Source organism: Manis pentadactyla, chromosome 8, assembly GCF_030020395.1.
Source record: "Manis pentadactyla isolate mManPen7 chromosome 8, mManPen7.hap1, whole genome shotgun sequence".
In the NCBI taxonomy this organism is placed as follows: Eukaryota; Metazoa; Chordata; class Mammalia; order Pholidota; family Manidae; genus Manis; species Manis pentadactyla.
The window spans coordinates 48,795,481-48,810,007 of record NC_080026.1 but is presented as its reverse complement, the minus strand read 5'-3'; the positions used below and the strand labels follow the sequence as shown (position 1 = coordinate 48,810,007).

At 43.3% G+C, this 14,527-nt stretch overlaps 1 protein-coding gene across 1 annotated transcript in view; it reads right to left on the bottom strand.

Annotated features, from left to right (window-relative positions):
• The window catches only part of DISC1 (DISC1 scaffold protein), a 561,660-nt gene that overhangs the window by 10,501 nt on the left and 536,632 nt on the right, over positions 1–14,527 (bottom strand).

Here is a 14,527-nt window from a genome sequence, read left to right as displayed (position 1 = left end):
CTTCCAGCTACAACCATGGGCAAACTCACAATATAATAGGAACTATAACAAAAGTGGGGCTGGGACCAGTTACAGGAGCAACTGGCTGACCTGTAAGAACAAAGAGATATTCCTTAAAGGGCACAGGAATCTAGGAGGGCACTGAGCATCTGTTCACACACTAGTCACAGTCCCTGAAAGCTAAAATATTAAGGAGACTTTAAAGGCCTAGAGCTGTGTATTGTATACACAGCTGCTGCCACTGCCACCAAGGATGTTCATTTTCTCCCTCCCTGCCCTGAGCAGAAGCCCCATAAGGGCAAGGCCAGTGGTGTCCTGCTTGCTGCTGGGACCAGCGCTCAGACATGTGGTGAGCACGTGGTCTTCACGGGCCCCACGAGTGATAGGGGTCTTGGGGCTCCTCCTTCTCAAAGGTTTCCCTTTCAAAATCATCCCACACCTGAGCCATAAAATTGTCCTTTTTAGGTCATTTTCCTGCACAAAACCAGCACAGAGCAGAACCCAAACCCTGCCTTCCCACACCCTGGCACAAGGCCCACCTTTGGTTATGACCCCCTCCTATAAACAACCTAACTGTTGCTGACAGGCAGCTTTGTTGACTTCCACCACACCATTCTTCCTGCCCATGGCCTCCTCTCTGCTCTTCTTCGAGCCCTTGCCTTCCCTTCAAGGCCCCAGAGAGACTCTTCACTTGTAGTGCAGCGACCCTGGTATGTGTCAGGCCCTCACACGTGGCTGCAAAATCCCTGCAAGCAAGGGCCACAGGTCATTTGTTCATCCCAGGCTTCAAGTGTGATACCTGACAAACAGAAGGCCACAGGTTTTTAAAAGAATAACAAGGTCAAGAAAAAGAGGAAAGAAAAATGGGGAATCTTATAATAAAGGAAAGGGAAAAAACAGCATTGTACTTAGTAAGTCAAAGAAAGACATACTGTATGATCTCACTAACTGTATGATTCACTTAGAGTGGAATCTAAAAAAGCCAAAATCATAAGAACAGTAAAATGATGGTTACCTGGGGCTGGGCATGGGGGAGGGGAAGACCTGGAGAGATGTTGTTCAAGGGCACAGACATGCACCTAGAACATAAGTCCAGGAGATCTAATGTGCAGCATGGAGATTATTGTCAACAATACTGCATTGTACACTTCAAAGATGCTAAGAGACTAGATCTTAAATGCTTTCACCACAGCAAAGAAATGATAATTATATGACATGTTAGAGGTGTTAGCAAAAGCTACGACAGTAACCATATTGGAATTTATAAATGTATCAAGTCAACAAGTTGCATACTTTATTTATACATCAATTATATCTCAACAAAAATTATCAAGAGTAAATGAGTAAGCAGCCTAAAGTTATCAAATTAAAATTTAACCAAATGTAAAAGTAATATTCTCCCAACTCACAGTGAAATTCTCAAAAGATATACTAAAAAAGAATTTTGCATAAAGGGGAGAATTAAGATATATATTCAGATTAATCTGCAGGGTTACCACAAAAGCTACAACTAATACCCAACAGTAACAAAAAAATGCTTAGCTGTTAAAATGTCTTTGGAGATTGCGAGTTATATAATATTATAATTGGAGCCCATGAATCACCATTAAATACAGATATGTAATTTACCATTCAATATATTAGCTCCAAAATGCTTTAAGGTTTATATCCCAAATGGTCAACTCTATTAGAATAAAACAGTGCTAAGAAGAACTGTAAATAACCATTGTAAATATTGGAGAAGTCCAATACACTGCAAGTAAATGTGTATACATAAGAAAAGAAATCTAGACAATATACAATTCTGAGGACAAATGAACACAATGAATCAGGAAGCAGGTGAAGTATGTATGAAGGCTTGCTCATTATTGGCCATAGCAATGATGAGGAGGAGAGAGCAAATACATAAAAACCACATATGCATATACATTTCACGGATCCTAAAAGTAATCATGGTATCACTCAAAAATGTGGAATTACAGAGCAGACAAATTACATGGGAGTTGAGACACTGGACACTGAGTAATGCCATCCTCATGCATGAAATAACTGAGACATTAGGAAAGGACATCTGGAGAAGAATGATTGACAGTGGTGAAACCATATGCCATATACAAAGTAGAAAAATACGGTGTTAGTGGGAAGATACATACAAGTGAGAATTCACTGAAAGAGAGAAAACACGTAGGATCAGAATGTGGAACCAAGGAATTTAAAATGCTTAGATGGAATCAAATGACTCAATCACCATCATAAGGCTAAAACAAATATAAATCAAAGCTAAATTAAACCCATTAAAAATACGGCTTTATATTTCCCCCCAAACATATAATTCTTACCTGTTTTCCTTTTAAAATGATGTACAGATTGATAATGATAGTGTGAATTTGGGAAAGCAATATCAGACCATGTAGCAAAAACTTTAAATTGTTAATAGCCTATGATCTAATAATTTCACATCCTGGAATCTATCAAAAAGAAAAATTTATATATTTACATTTAACTAATTTTTATTAAGCCTTTTTAATAAGTATGCAAAAATGTTTATCATATGTTAAATAAAAATATAACACTTTTATAATGCAAAAGTAACTGCATTAATATTATATTAGGGAAAGAGGCTAGCAATAAAGGGGATGGTTAAAATAAATTCTGATATATCCAATTCATGCCATTAAAGTCATATTTAAAACACATTTCATAATAAGGAAATAAATATGTAAAGCACCAAAATATTGTTATTATTTCAAGGGGCAGTATTATAGCAAATATTTATTTTCTTCTCTATACTTTGTTGTATTTTCCATACCTTTAAAATATAATGAAGAAGAAAAGTTACCAAAAACAGTAATTCAAACCATAATGAGAAAGTATGGGAGAAATATACCTGAATATTTTTCAGACCTTTTAAGGTTTTTTTTTAATTTTAAAGATTCAAAAAGCACAAAGAGGCATATGGAAATGAACTCGGAGGGCTTGATGCTCTCTGACCATAACAGCAGATCTGGCAGGGACTCTGTCCTGGGCTGTTTCTCTAAGTCATGTAATCTCTGCTCCTTGTGGGCCCAACAGATTCTGATCCTGAGCTGAGGGGATCCTGACTGTGGCCCGGGTATCATTTGTGGGGTTTATGGCCTTACCTAATGCTCTCACTTGGCATCTTGGGAAGTGAATTAGTTTAAGACCTAAACTGAGAGTGACAGTACTTGAGAGGGCAGATTTGCATATTTCTATTGATGTGATGACAGTCCTGCTCTGTGCACAGAGGGCAAGGCAGGACAGACCCAAGGGTATGGCCTGGACCATGGTGCAGAGGTCCTGTCTGCTAACCCTGAACTTGAGGGGCAAGGCAGAACTTTTGTCCACTTCTGTGCTGTGCCCAAGTAGGTGGAGTGTGTGTGTGGCCACTGCAATATGGCCTTCCAGAAAGAAGCCTGTCTCTCTGCCATCTAGAGACAATGTATGACTTCTTCCCCTTGAACCTGGGTGGGCCTTTGGAGGGTCCTTCCGTGAGAGAACATGGCAAAGCTGACATGCCTGATTTCCGAACCAGATCAGGGTAGGTGATATGTCCTCTCAGATCACACACCTTGGAACCTGACTTCTATGTTGTAAGGAAGCCCAAGCACATGGATGGGCCATGTGGGGGGCCTGGTTGAGAGCCCAGCTAAGGCCCAGCCAACAGCCAGTCATGGGAGTGGTTGAGCCTTCAGATGACTTCAGATCCCACTTTCCAGTCACCCAGCTAACACTTAAACATAGTGGGGCAGAGACAGCCCTGCCCACAGTACCCCATCTGAATTCTTGACTACAGACCCATGCATATAAGAAATGATTGCTCTGATCACTGAGTGGGGGTGCTTTGTCACGCAGCCATAGTAGCTGGAACAGCAGCCTGCACCGATTATACCTTACACGGCACCCTGTGTGGATGAACAGGCCTGTGGCACAGGGCTGCTGGAATAGTGCTGTCACAGACCCCTAGCTAAAGAATACTTTTCAAGACTGACTAGATCTTAAAGCTCACTGAAGTGCTAAGGCCCAGACTTGTCTCAGGGTGGGATGCCCCTAGCCATTCTGAGGAATATGACTCTGAGGCTGAGAAGTGCAAGAAAGAATTTCAGTGAGCAGCCACTGCCACTGGTCACTGGTAACCAGACCCCTGACTCCTGGTCGAATGTGTGGCTATTAATCAGTGCAGGCATGGATTCTGAGGGGCATACTTATTTGCACTAAGGCCAATGGGGCCTGGCTTTCTTCTAGCTTTGGGAGATGTGATTCTTTAGTGGACACTCAGCAGAGACAGGTGCCTCTGTCATGAGAGGCAGAAGAGGGGAAGAGACAAAGAGATTTATCTCGGGATCTAAGTTTGCCAGGAGCCACACTCAGTGCATGGAAGTCAGGGCAGATCCCTGCTCTACTTAACTTCTTGTGACCTCCTGGGAGTATTAAGTGTGCGTGTGCCAGTCACACAGCATGGCAGCGTCTCTGCTGGCAACACTGAGCATGCTGCACAACCCCTGGCCTCTCCCGCTTTGAGAACAGCTTTCTCAGGCATGTTCTTTTTAGCCCATGGCTGTAGGCTTTCCTCTGCAGAATCCCCTCAAGAAAGCAGGACTTCACTGTCATCTCTTCCCCATTTCTAATTTTACCCATTTTATGTGTCTAAGCCTGAGAGGAAAGTTAAAAACTGGTAAAGGAAATGGAAGCAATTAAAGGGGTTTTGTCTGCTTGTTTATCGTAAAAGAAAGGAAACCTCTTTTCAAAGAAGTTGTCCTGTAAAAGCTTTAGCATTTCTATTGAAGCCAAAAGAGAGTGAGCTGGAAGCCAGGTGTTCCTGTTGGGTTTCTGCTTTAACTTTGAGAAATGGCATTCCTAATATTCACCCAGTTCTCAGGACATCAAATCCAAGCATTTGCAAAGAGCCACCTCAGTAAGGGCTTCTAGAAATGTCACTAGCCCTTTCCGTGTGGATCCAAATACCCAGAGGCAGAGGGTATTGGGGCTGTTAGGGGACTTAGGAAGCATCTAGTTCAATTTCTCCTTTTATACATATGGAAATACAGTCCTGTGATTGGCTGCAGGTCACACAATGAGACAGTGGCAGGTTGGGGGTCTAAGATGAAGATGTCCCCACATTTAGCCAGTTCTTTCCTCTGGATGTGATTTAGCCATGCTGGGGATAGAAACACAGAACAGAATTTTGTCGGGCTGGCCTGGGGACAGGAGAGGGTGGGGGCAGGCTACAAAGTGGGACAGAAGGAAGTCAGAGAAACAAGCAGCACCCAAAGATGCCTAAAGACACCTCTCCTCCCTTCCCTTTCACCCTCTGAACCCTGCCACGTCTGCTCTGATTCCTGCAGGCTCAGCTCAGTGAGGGGGTTGCTCCCTCCAGCCCTCAGATATGATCGACCTCAATGGGGGCAACCAGGACAGCCTGGGTGGCAATAGTGAGCTAGGGATCTTTGGCCCACAAATCTATAAACCCTAAGGCTGGGAGCTGAGAAAAGCAAGCGAGGTCCACAGGGAGGACTGAGGGAGTCTCTTCTCTCTGAGCAACGACTTGAGAGACTTGACCTCTCACCTTGGCAGATTCCAAAGGAGCATTCTCTTAACCATGTCCAGTAGTTCTTCATGCACTGAGTTCCTTTTGGAGTGAAATTCATAATATTTGCTTCCATTTTTATTATTACATTAAATGCGGCAGGAAAAAAATAAGCAGTCCTACACGCATGACTGATACTTTGTAATTAAAATATCTCCCACTAAAAAGTGATTGGTATTCTTAGCCAAAACAGAGTTTTACAGGATTTGCAATTCTGAATGGATAAAGGACAAGTTGTTTGGCATTTCTAAGTGTCTCTGAAAACTCTCCAGTAATTTGCCCCTTCAGGCAGTCTTTTCAGCAATTCAAATTATGATTTTCTTTCTTCCATACATCCAGCCCTTCATTCAACCCTAGAAGTAATTATCTTCCCCACAGGTCAGAATGAAAGAAGCTGCACCAGATAAATGGTCTCATTCCTGAGCCATCGCCTTCTCTGCCTGGCCAATGGCCCCCCTCATCTCAAACCCTGCAGACTCCACTCCTTCCAGGAAGGCTTCTGGAATCCTGAAATCTCCTGCCCCACCTCAGCTCTGGGTTAGGGGTGCTCCTCCAAAACATTGTCTTCCCCTGCAGCACAGTGGGCATCACCTAGACAGCAGCAGGATGGTGTCCTGCTGCTCCTGTGGCCCCTAATGCTCTGCCCCGCTCTTTAAAGGGCTCAGAAAATGTGTGTTGAGGAAACAAATGGGAGCTCTTTATTCTCACTGGCTCTTGAGGAAGCCAGGCTGTTCATCAGCCTGCAACATCCATGGCATCCTCTCCCCAGCATGTGAAGAGCCAGGAGGAGGAGGCCTCTCTGAACACAGTCCCTCTCCCTCAATGCAGTGGAGAACTGCCTTGCCTGGGATAAATACCCGGCTGCCAGGGTGCCCACTGGGCCTGTGTGGTGTGCCTGCCGGGGCCCACCCACACAAACAATTTTCATCAGCCTCAGAAAAAGCCCTATGTCTATCCCTCTGTCCCTCCACATGGGTATGATTCAGTAGCACCTACTTGCCCAGGCAATATTTCAAATATAATTTGCTTACCTCACCTCATGATCAAAACCTGTAGACTTGAATGTTTGGAAAGAAATTTTCAGTTGTGTTGAATTAAAACTGATGTCAAATTTCTATCCTATTCACCAAATTCTGGATGCATGATTTAAAACAGAAAATAGGATTTCCTTTGTTCGGCAGGATTTCCCCATTACAGTGACTTTCTAAAACATTTATCTACAGAAGTTTATACTCAGATCCAAAAATTCATTCAGTTGCTAGCCTGAGCAGATGGCTCACATACAGGTGAAAATCAGTCATGAACTCCATGGCCAGGGTGTCCAAGGACATTTTTACTAAGTAATATTTCCCATAAATAAGGCTAGGTCTTTGCCTATGCAATTTGGAAAAATATCATAACACTTAAAATTTAAAAACTGGAGGTCATAGTCAAAGGAGCGGGAATATATCATATAAAATGATAATTGTTTTGATAAGTGCAAGTATCTGGTAACAATCTCTCATCAGGCTACACCTAGAGTGATGAGGAAATCATATTATTTTTATTCTGACTAGAAAATGCATTTGGAGTAGGAAACCATGTTAAGTTAAATCGCCAGTCAAACAGATATGGCTCTAGCTGCCAACCTAACTTGGGAAGGTTTCACACCTACTGGAACATGTTTTCAGACATGCAATTCATCAGCGGTGATCTGCCACACATTTGAGCAGATACACCTTGGGCTAAATCAGTGGGTCAAGGGATTTAAATAGCTGATTGTTTTAAATGCTGTCCAAAGTAGTTCTAAAGGGTGAGGCACTGTGACGTCTGACGTGGTATCAAGTAATAGATCAAGAAAAACCTCATAGATGAAGTAAGAGTTATTGCTATAGTTTACAAATAAATCTGAGAAAATCAACAAGTACCTTTCAACTCTGTACTTCCTGTGCTGGGTGCTAGGCTTTGAAGTCATCCTTTGCTTCCATTCTTGCTAAGGTTCGATGGTGGAGGGGAGGCTCCCCCCTCTTGGATGTCTACTCTTTGCTTTTACTCAACCAGCCTAGTTAGATCCCTGTTTTCCTTGGCCAGGTAATAAGGCATCAGCTATAGCTGCCTATCCATAAAAATATGTAATTTCTGCAGGGAAAGCACAGGCTCCATAATAATGCAAAGGCAGGTGACAGAGCAGTCATCCCTTTCAGTTGTCGAGCCATCTGCATTATGGAGTGCTGAGCCATAGAGGTATTTAAGTTTAAACAAAAATTAAAGACCCTGTACTGCACGTATTCATACTTAAAAAGCGAAAATGTGCCTTGAGCCTTATGATGTTTCTTCCGATGTTAAGTTTCATTCCCTCTCCTATAGCTTAATGTAAACCAGATGTGATTATTGCCATGTGAGAGCTTAGCTGATGCATTCAAGCATTTCCTTAGTTTGGTATTAAAATCACAGCCTTAAATATGTTCCTTTGGAATGTTTTCCAAAATATTTTATTGGCAAATACATTTCAAGAATGCTATATGGTTTTCTTTCTTTTTTTTTTTATTGACCACATAAAGAATATTTACCTCAAACTCCTGTCCATACCACAAAGAGTATCTCTCACATCTATTTGAAATGGATAAGTATTCATTTTTCCATATAAACACTGAATTCTGTAGTCATTGCATAGAAGCAGAGAGGCACAAATAAAGACACTAAAGTTTCATCTTTTTCACTCTATTATAATACAAGTATTTATCCAAATATCCAAATTACATAGCTAAACCCTGAGTAAGTGCGTATTTCTTTTGAGGCATTTCTTTTGAGATGTCATAAGTGATAAGGAATGCATGTGAAATATTTAGGCATCATTAGGTCAGAGTGAGCAATAAATCATCTTCAAGTATCTGCACACTTGTTGCAGAGATGGCGTTGAGAAATAGAACCAATTAGCAGAAGCAAACAAACAAAAATGGCAAAAGAAATTGCCTGATAATTTGTGTATGTTAATTGGCCTGTGGTTTCCAGTTTACATGAAGGGCAATCTTCAGAAAGCTGTATTTTATATTACATGAGCATTCAAAAGAATTTGGATTGCCTCCCCTTTAGTGCACTTCAGTTGAAGATCAAAGTTGAATAATGCCCAACTCTATTAGAACCTTCTGAGGAAAGAACTGTGTTTGTAAATGATTTTCAGAGCATCAGCAAGTACCTAAATGATCTATATTTAATGCAAGGAGTCAGCCTGGGGACAGTGACATCAAACCCTTTGTATAAGGAAATGAAATGAAACAGAGTGGGAGAATTCCTTAAGGGGAATGGGCTCTGCAAGCTGCCTATTGCTAGGAAATGGTGTACTACAAAGAGTCAAAAAATGGCTGTGAGAACAGATTCAGATGTCAACTTGTATCTATATTCATTTAAGGTTAAAAAACATTTGAAATTCTAAAATTTACTGTAAACTCTGCAACTATAAGATTACTAGAGTTACTCTTTTTAAATGTCCATGTGTAATCTTGGCCCTGGATGTTACCCTTTACAAGTAGACCATGCTTTATACTCTGTGTAGGAGTTCTCTGGAGCGATCGAGGCCTCCCACTTGCTCCAAGCTACCCAGGCTGGAAGATATGACAACTAGTGTGGAGGAAAGACAGGCATTCCTGACCCTAATCACCCTGACCCCCAAATGGTGAGGGAATCAGATGCAGCCTAGAGTGGTAGTTCACTTTCCAGAAAGGTGGAACCCTGGATTTAAAAAACTCTCTCAGCTCCTCACAGGCAACCATAGCATATTTGTTAGATAAAGCTCCTAATGCCCACTGTTCATCCTTGCCATCAGGCAGGAAGCATCGTCTGCCCATCCCTCAGTGCCTGTCCAAGAATGAAGGAACATCCAGGGTGAGTGTCTCCAAAACCCCAGGGGTTGTTCTCCTCAGAAGCACTGGACTATTTTTAATTAACAAAAGGAGTACCACAGTTAGGCCCTGGGACACAGGATGCAGTTCTGTCATTTTTCAAAAGGAGGGAAAGCCAGCAGATCAGAAGAGTCCACTTCACTTCTTTGGGCAGGTGAAGGAGGCTGACAAGCTGCAACATTAGCTAACCGAGTGATTGAACTGGCCTGAGCCAGCTGACCGATGACAGCGGACACCTCTCGCTTCCCCACCTCCCAGGCTGTCCCGCAGCTCTGCCTGTCCCCTACTCAGGGACTAAGGCTGGGGCCATGCTGGTCTCCCAAGAGGAACAGGAACATTCCTGTTCCTATTGGTTGAATTGTGTTTACTTCTAAACCATTTATGCCAGTGATACTTAACATTCTACTTAATGTAATGCAAATGAATACTATGGACAGCAATGAGATACTAGTATGAAAAGAGAGCCCTTGTCTCCATATAAACCAAATGGAAACCCTTGAAATAGCTCATTAATATTTAAGGGAGAGAGAAAATGAGACTCAGGGTTGCTTAGCAAGTGCTCTTGAAATTTCCAGGCCACTTTAAAGAAACCCACACTGGACACTGTAGATGATGCATTATTGCTGGAGTTCATGCAGGGAGGGCCAGGTGCAGAGCCAGCCAGTAGACCTATATAAACCAAAAGTCTTGGTCCTATATCAAATGATTAGTAAATGAATGTGTGTTTTCAGTAAAAAGGTCCAAAATGCACATGTACTGTTTTGTGGTATTCCCTGGCTTTTTTATTAATCAACCAATTACCAATCCTGATTGCTTCCACTGCTCTGCTGTTGGGGCAAGAAGGCTGGGTTGGCAATACAAATACTAAATTATGGTGAAGGTAGAAACTTCTCTTCACACACTAGCTCTTTGCCTTCTCCCCAAAGGCAACAGACAAAAGCAGGAAAGCCAGCTGAGAAGTCAGTGAGCATTTTCCCCAGGGTTATCTCACAAACTCAGGGGAAAGAGCTATTGTGTCATCCTGGACCTGCTCTTCTCACCCAATTTCACTGGTGAGGCAACGGGGGCTTTGCAAGCTCAAGTGAGCCAGTAAGTGATGGAGAAGAGAGTTCTGCATGGTCTGCATCTGCCAAGACTGAAGGAAAGCCTTTTTGAATGCTGCAGATGCTTCTAGAATTAGAAATTGGCTTAAGATGGTGAGGGCACACATCTGCACCACAGATCTCCTTTTCCAGCTTGTTTTTCACATGAAATTGAGTAAAAAGGAATTGGGAGGTACTTACAATTTTTGGAGACCTATATGATATAATAAATCAAGCTGCGCTGTCCGGTTGTGTCCTTCTGCTAATTCCTTTCATCACAGACATGTTAACATATTGGCTGCTCCAATACTGCATGAGATGGCTCAAAGTCACTGGTCTCTTTTTTTTTTTGGCCTCTTTCAGTCTCTTTGGTGGCAGCTACTGGCTGGGAAAGGAAGCAACTGGGTGAGAAGCTGGGGGAGAGTGTTACTGTCCAGGGCACACGGCAGGAGGGGAGCCCACTTTGTAGTAAAAGCAGAAAGCACCCCAGCAGGACTGGCTGCAGAGACAAAAGAGAGAATTGCACAGGTATTAGGGCCAGAACAGCAAGTACAAAAGAGGAACTTCACAGCAGAGGAAGCTGGCTCGCTGATTTCCCCAGCTCCTGTCTGGCCCCTGTGCAATTTCTGCAAAGTCTATAAACCAGGGCCAACAGTAGCTGATTGTTTCCAGCGTCTGTCAGAAGAAAGGCTTGCTGAAGAGTGCTAATGAAACTGGAAAAGAAGAGAGGGCTTAAAGTTTGAGGGAGCACATGCTACAATTGGTCCTTAGCCCTGTGGCTGACTTCCTCTGTAACAAGGCCTAAAGCAAATTATTTTGCCTTACTGCACCTAGCTGTAAAATGGGAGAAATGGTGCAGAGCCTGGTGGGACCATAAACACAGTGAAATCTTTAGTTAATAATAAAGCACTTGTTTTAACAAAGAACACCCAAAATATGTATAACCACGTGGGCCAGATGAGAACAGTGAAGGCTTTGAAAACCATTCTCCGTGTGGACTTTATAAGAAATCAGCAATTTTTCATGGAGGATTTGGGTTAAAAAGCAATTGACTGCCTTCAGGCATCATGCTTCAATAGAGAAACCAGTGCGGGATGACCAGGCCCAGCAGGGAGTTCCAAAGCAAAACTTTCTCAGAGCGGCAAAGCAAATAGACACTAGCTATAGAATAAAAATACAAGTATCCAGACTTCAATGACTCCCTGGCAATCCCAGACAGGAAAACAAAAGCACCTTCCTAATGATAAACTTGGTTATTGTTTCTCTGTACCTTCAGGACACTAAAATCCTTCATCCAAATACAAACAAGATTTTTCCCTCATTAAACCTTTCTTTTCTTGGATATCTTCTACTAATTCATGGTCTCTGCTGTTTATTGATAAAGGAAACAAGGCACATTATTGAAACAAGTCCTAGAGATACTTGTGACTGCCTGAGTGATAAACACACACACCAATTTTTGAGCCTCTACTATGTATGTTTCACTCACTTTTAGATATGTTATCTTATTTAAATCTTCACAACAACCTCATGAGATAGTTTTCACTATCCTTATTTTTTGTTTTAGGAATGTGGTTCAGCAGATGAGGAAATGCAGCCTGTATGCAGCCTCAGAGCCCCAGCTCCGTGCACTGTGCTGCACTGTCTTCTGATGGCCCTGAGCCAAAAGCAACTGAGTCAAACATCTATAGCCTACCTAGCTTTCAGATAGGTAGATGTTATTTTTAAATTTTTAGTCACTTTTATAAAGTTATGTACTCACACCTCTACCCCAAATTCCTTCAAGTCACTCTTTGCGCAGCCCCAGTTCAAACCTTACCCCAACCCCAACTCCTGGCAACAGGTGATCTTTTTCTGTTCCTACAATTTTGCCAGAAATATCTACCATCTTAACATGCCGGCCACTCATGAATTCATAAGATGCTCACCGGCCTCTGGGAGTATAACTCCAGAAAAGCGCACAAGCCTGGTATAGCACAGGACAGGCAGGTGGCACAGACAGCTATTAAGGGCTTTCCAGGTCCCTCTGCTCTCCACCCCTAAGAAAGCAGCACAATCCAAGGGACATCCTGAGCATTTCAGCTGGCAGAGAGGAGCCGGGCAGCTTTTTGCTCATGGTCACAGCTGGAACCTCCTCCTCACCGGAAACGTCAAGTATCATTCTACAGTAGGCCTCTATTCTGTTTATCTTTGACTCTGAATTTCCTACTTCTAGGCAAACATGGCTCTGTTTTCCTACAGCCAGATTGGCAGGTGTTTATAATTGTAAGAAAGAAGAATAATCCTTCTATACCTGGGAAAGTCTTCCCCCGAGAACCTGGAGGGACACACAGGCACAGTGAGGGAGGGAGGGAGGGACGGAGGGAGGAAGAAAGGAAGGGAGGAAGGAGACTCCTCTTACAGGTCCCGGCTGCTGAATCTGCCTTGGCCTCCAGAGGAGTCCTGTATCCCAGCAGACCATCACGTACCTGGCTTTGCTCCCTTCTGTTCAGGCACTGAGCTCCTGGGTGCCCACTGTGAAGATTCAGCCCCATTATCAAAGCCGTACGCAGAGCCTGCAGCTCCCTCCACCCAGGGCTCCCAGCCCCTTGCTTGCACAGTGCTTCTTTCCACTCCAGAATCTTCGTTGGAGCAGGCCAACTGCAACAGGTGGCAAGTGTTCAACCATTCCAAGAGAGTTGGCAGCCAGGCTTCCAGGGAAGAATCCCACCTGCAACACCCAGATAACAAAGGCATCGGGATCATCTGTGGCTCAATTTGGAAGCTAATTTTATGATTCCAGATTCCAGTGACAAAAGCCTGCTTTCTCATAAGATTTTCAATTCAAATAAAGACTTATATATCTCTGCAAGCAGTCCAGAAGGCAGCAGCTGTAAACACAGGTTGTCAGCGACTGTCTGCTCTGTAAAGGCCATGGTCCCCCATTCTGCTGTGGGGGATCCAGAATGGGGACGTCATGACAAAGGCTCATCTAACGTCCAAAGTGCAATGTGAACATGAGACGACATGTTCCTCCAGCCCCACCATGCTTTTATTTCTTTAATAATCAGAATATCTGGGTATCTAGCCAGAAAAAGAGCTCTAAAACCTCCCTTAATGGCACTGAAAGTGGAAAAACTTTTCTTAAGATGCCAGTCATTGAAAGGAATCTTAGGATTAGAGGAGAAAGTGAATCAGAGAGGAGGGGAGGGGAAGGGAGGGGAACTATGCTCTGTTACTCTAAATCAGCCTTGGGGTAAAGTGGTAAATAAATCCACTATAAATATGTATATACATATTTTATATATAAATTTTTATATATATTTATATGAATTTAATATATGTATGTGTGTGTGTGTGTGTGTGTATATATATACAGACACACACACATATCACAAGACAAGTACTATTTTTTCTTAAATGAAAAGACCAGATTAGAAAATATTCGGGGGGCGGAGCCAACATGGCGGCGTGAGTAGGACAGTGGGAATCTCCTCCCAAAAACATATATACTTTTGAAAATACAACAAACACAACTAGCCCTAAAAGAGAGACCAGAAGACGCAGGACAGTGGCCAGACTGCAGCTACACCAGCGAGAACCCAGCGCCTGGTGAAAGAGGTAAGATACAAGCCCCGGCCCGGCGGGACCCGAGCGCCCCTCACCCCAGCTCCCGGTGGGAGAAGAGTAGGCAGAGCGGGAGGGAGACGGAGCCCAGGACTGCCAAGCACCCAGCCCCCGCCATCCGGGCCGGAGAGCAGACACAGTACGTGCCCAGGGGCCCTGGATACTGGGGGAACAGGGAGTAAGACCTCTGAGCGGGTGCTGAAGCTGATGCCCCTGTGACAAAGAAAAGCGGGGGCTTTTTGAAAGTCTTAAAGGGACAGGGACTTAACAGCTTGACGGAAACAACCCAGGTCACAGTACAGCAGCTGGAAATTACAGGTAAAACCGGGTGCACTAACCCCCTGGGCAACAGCTCT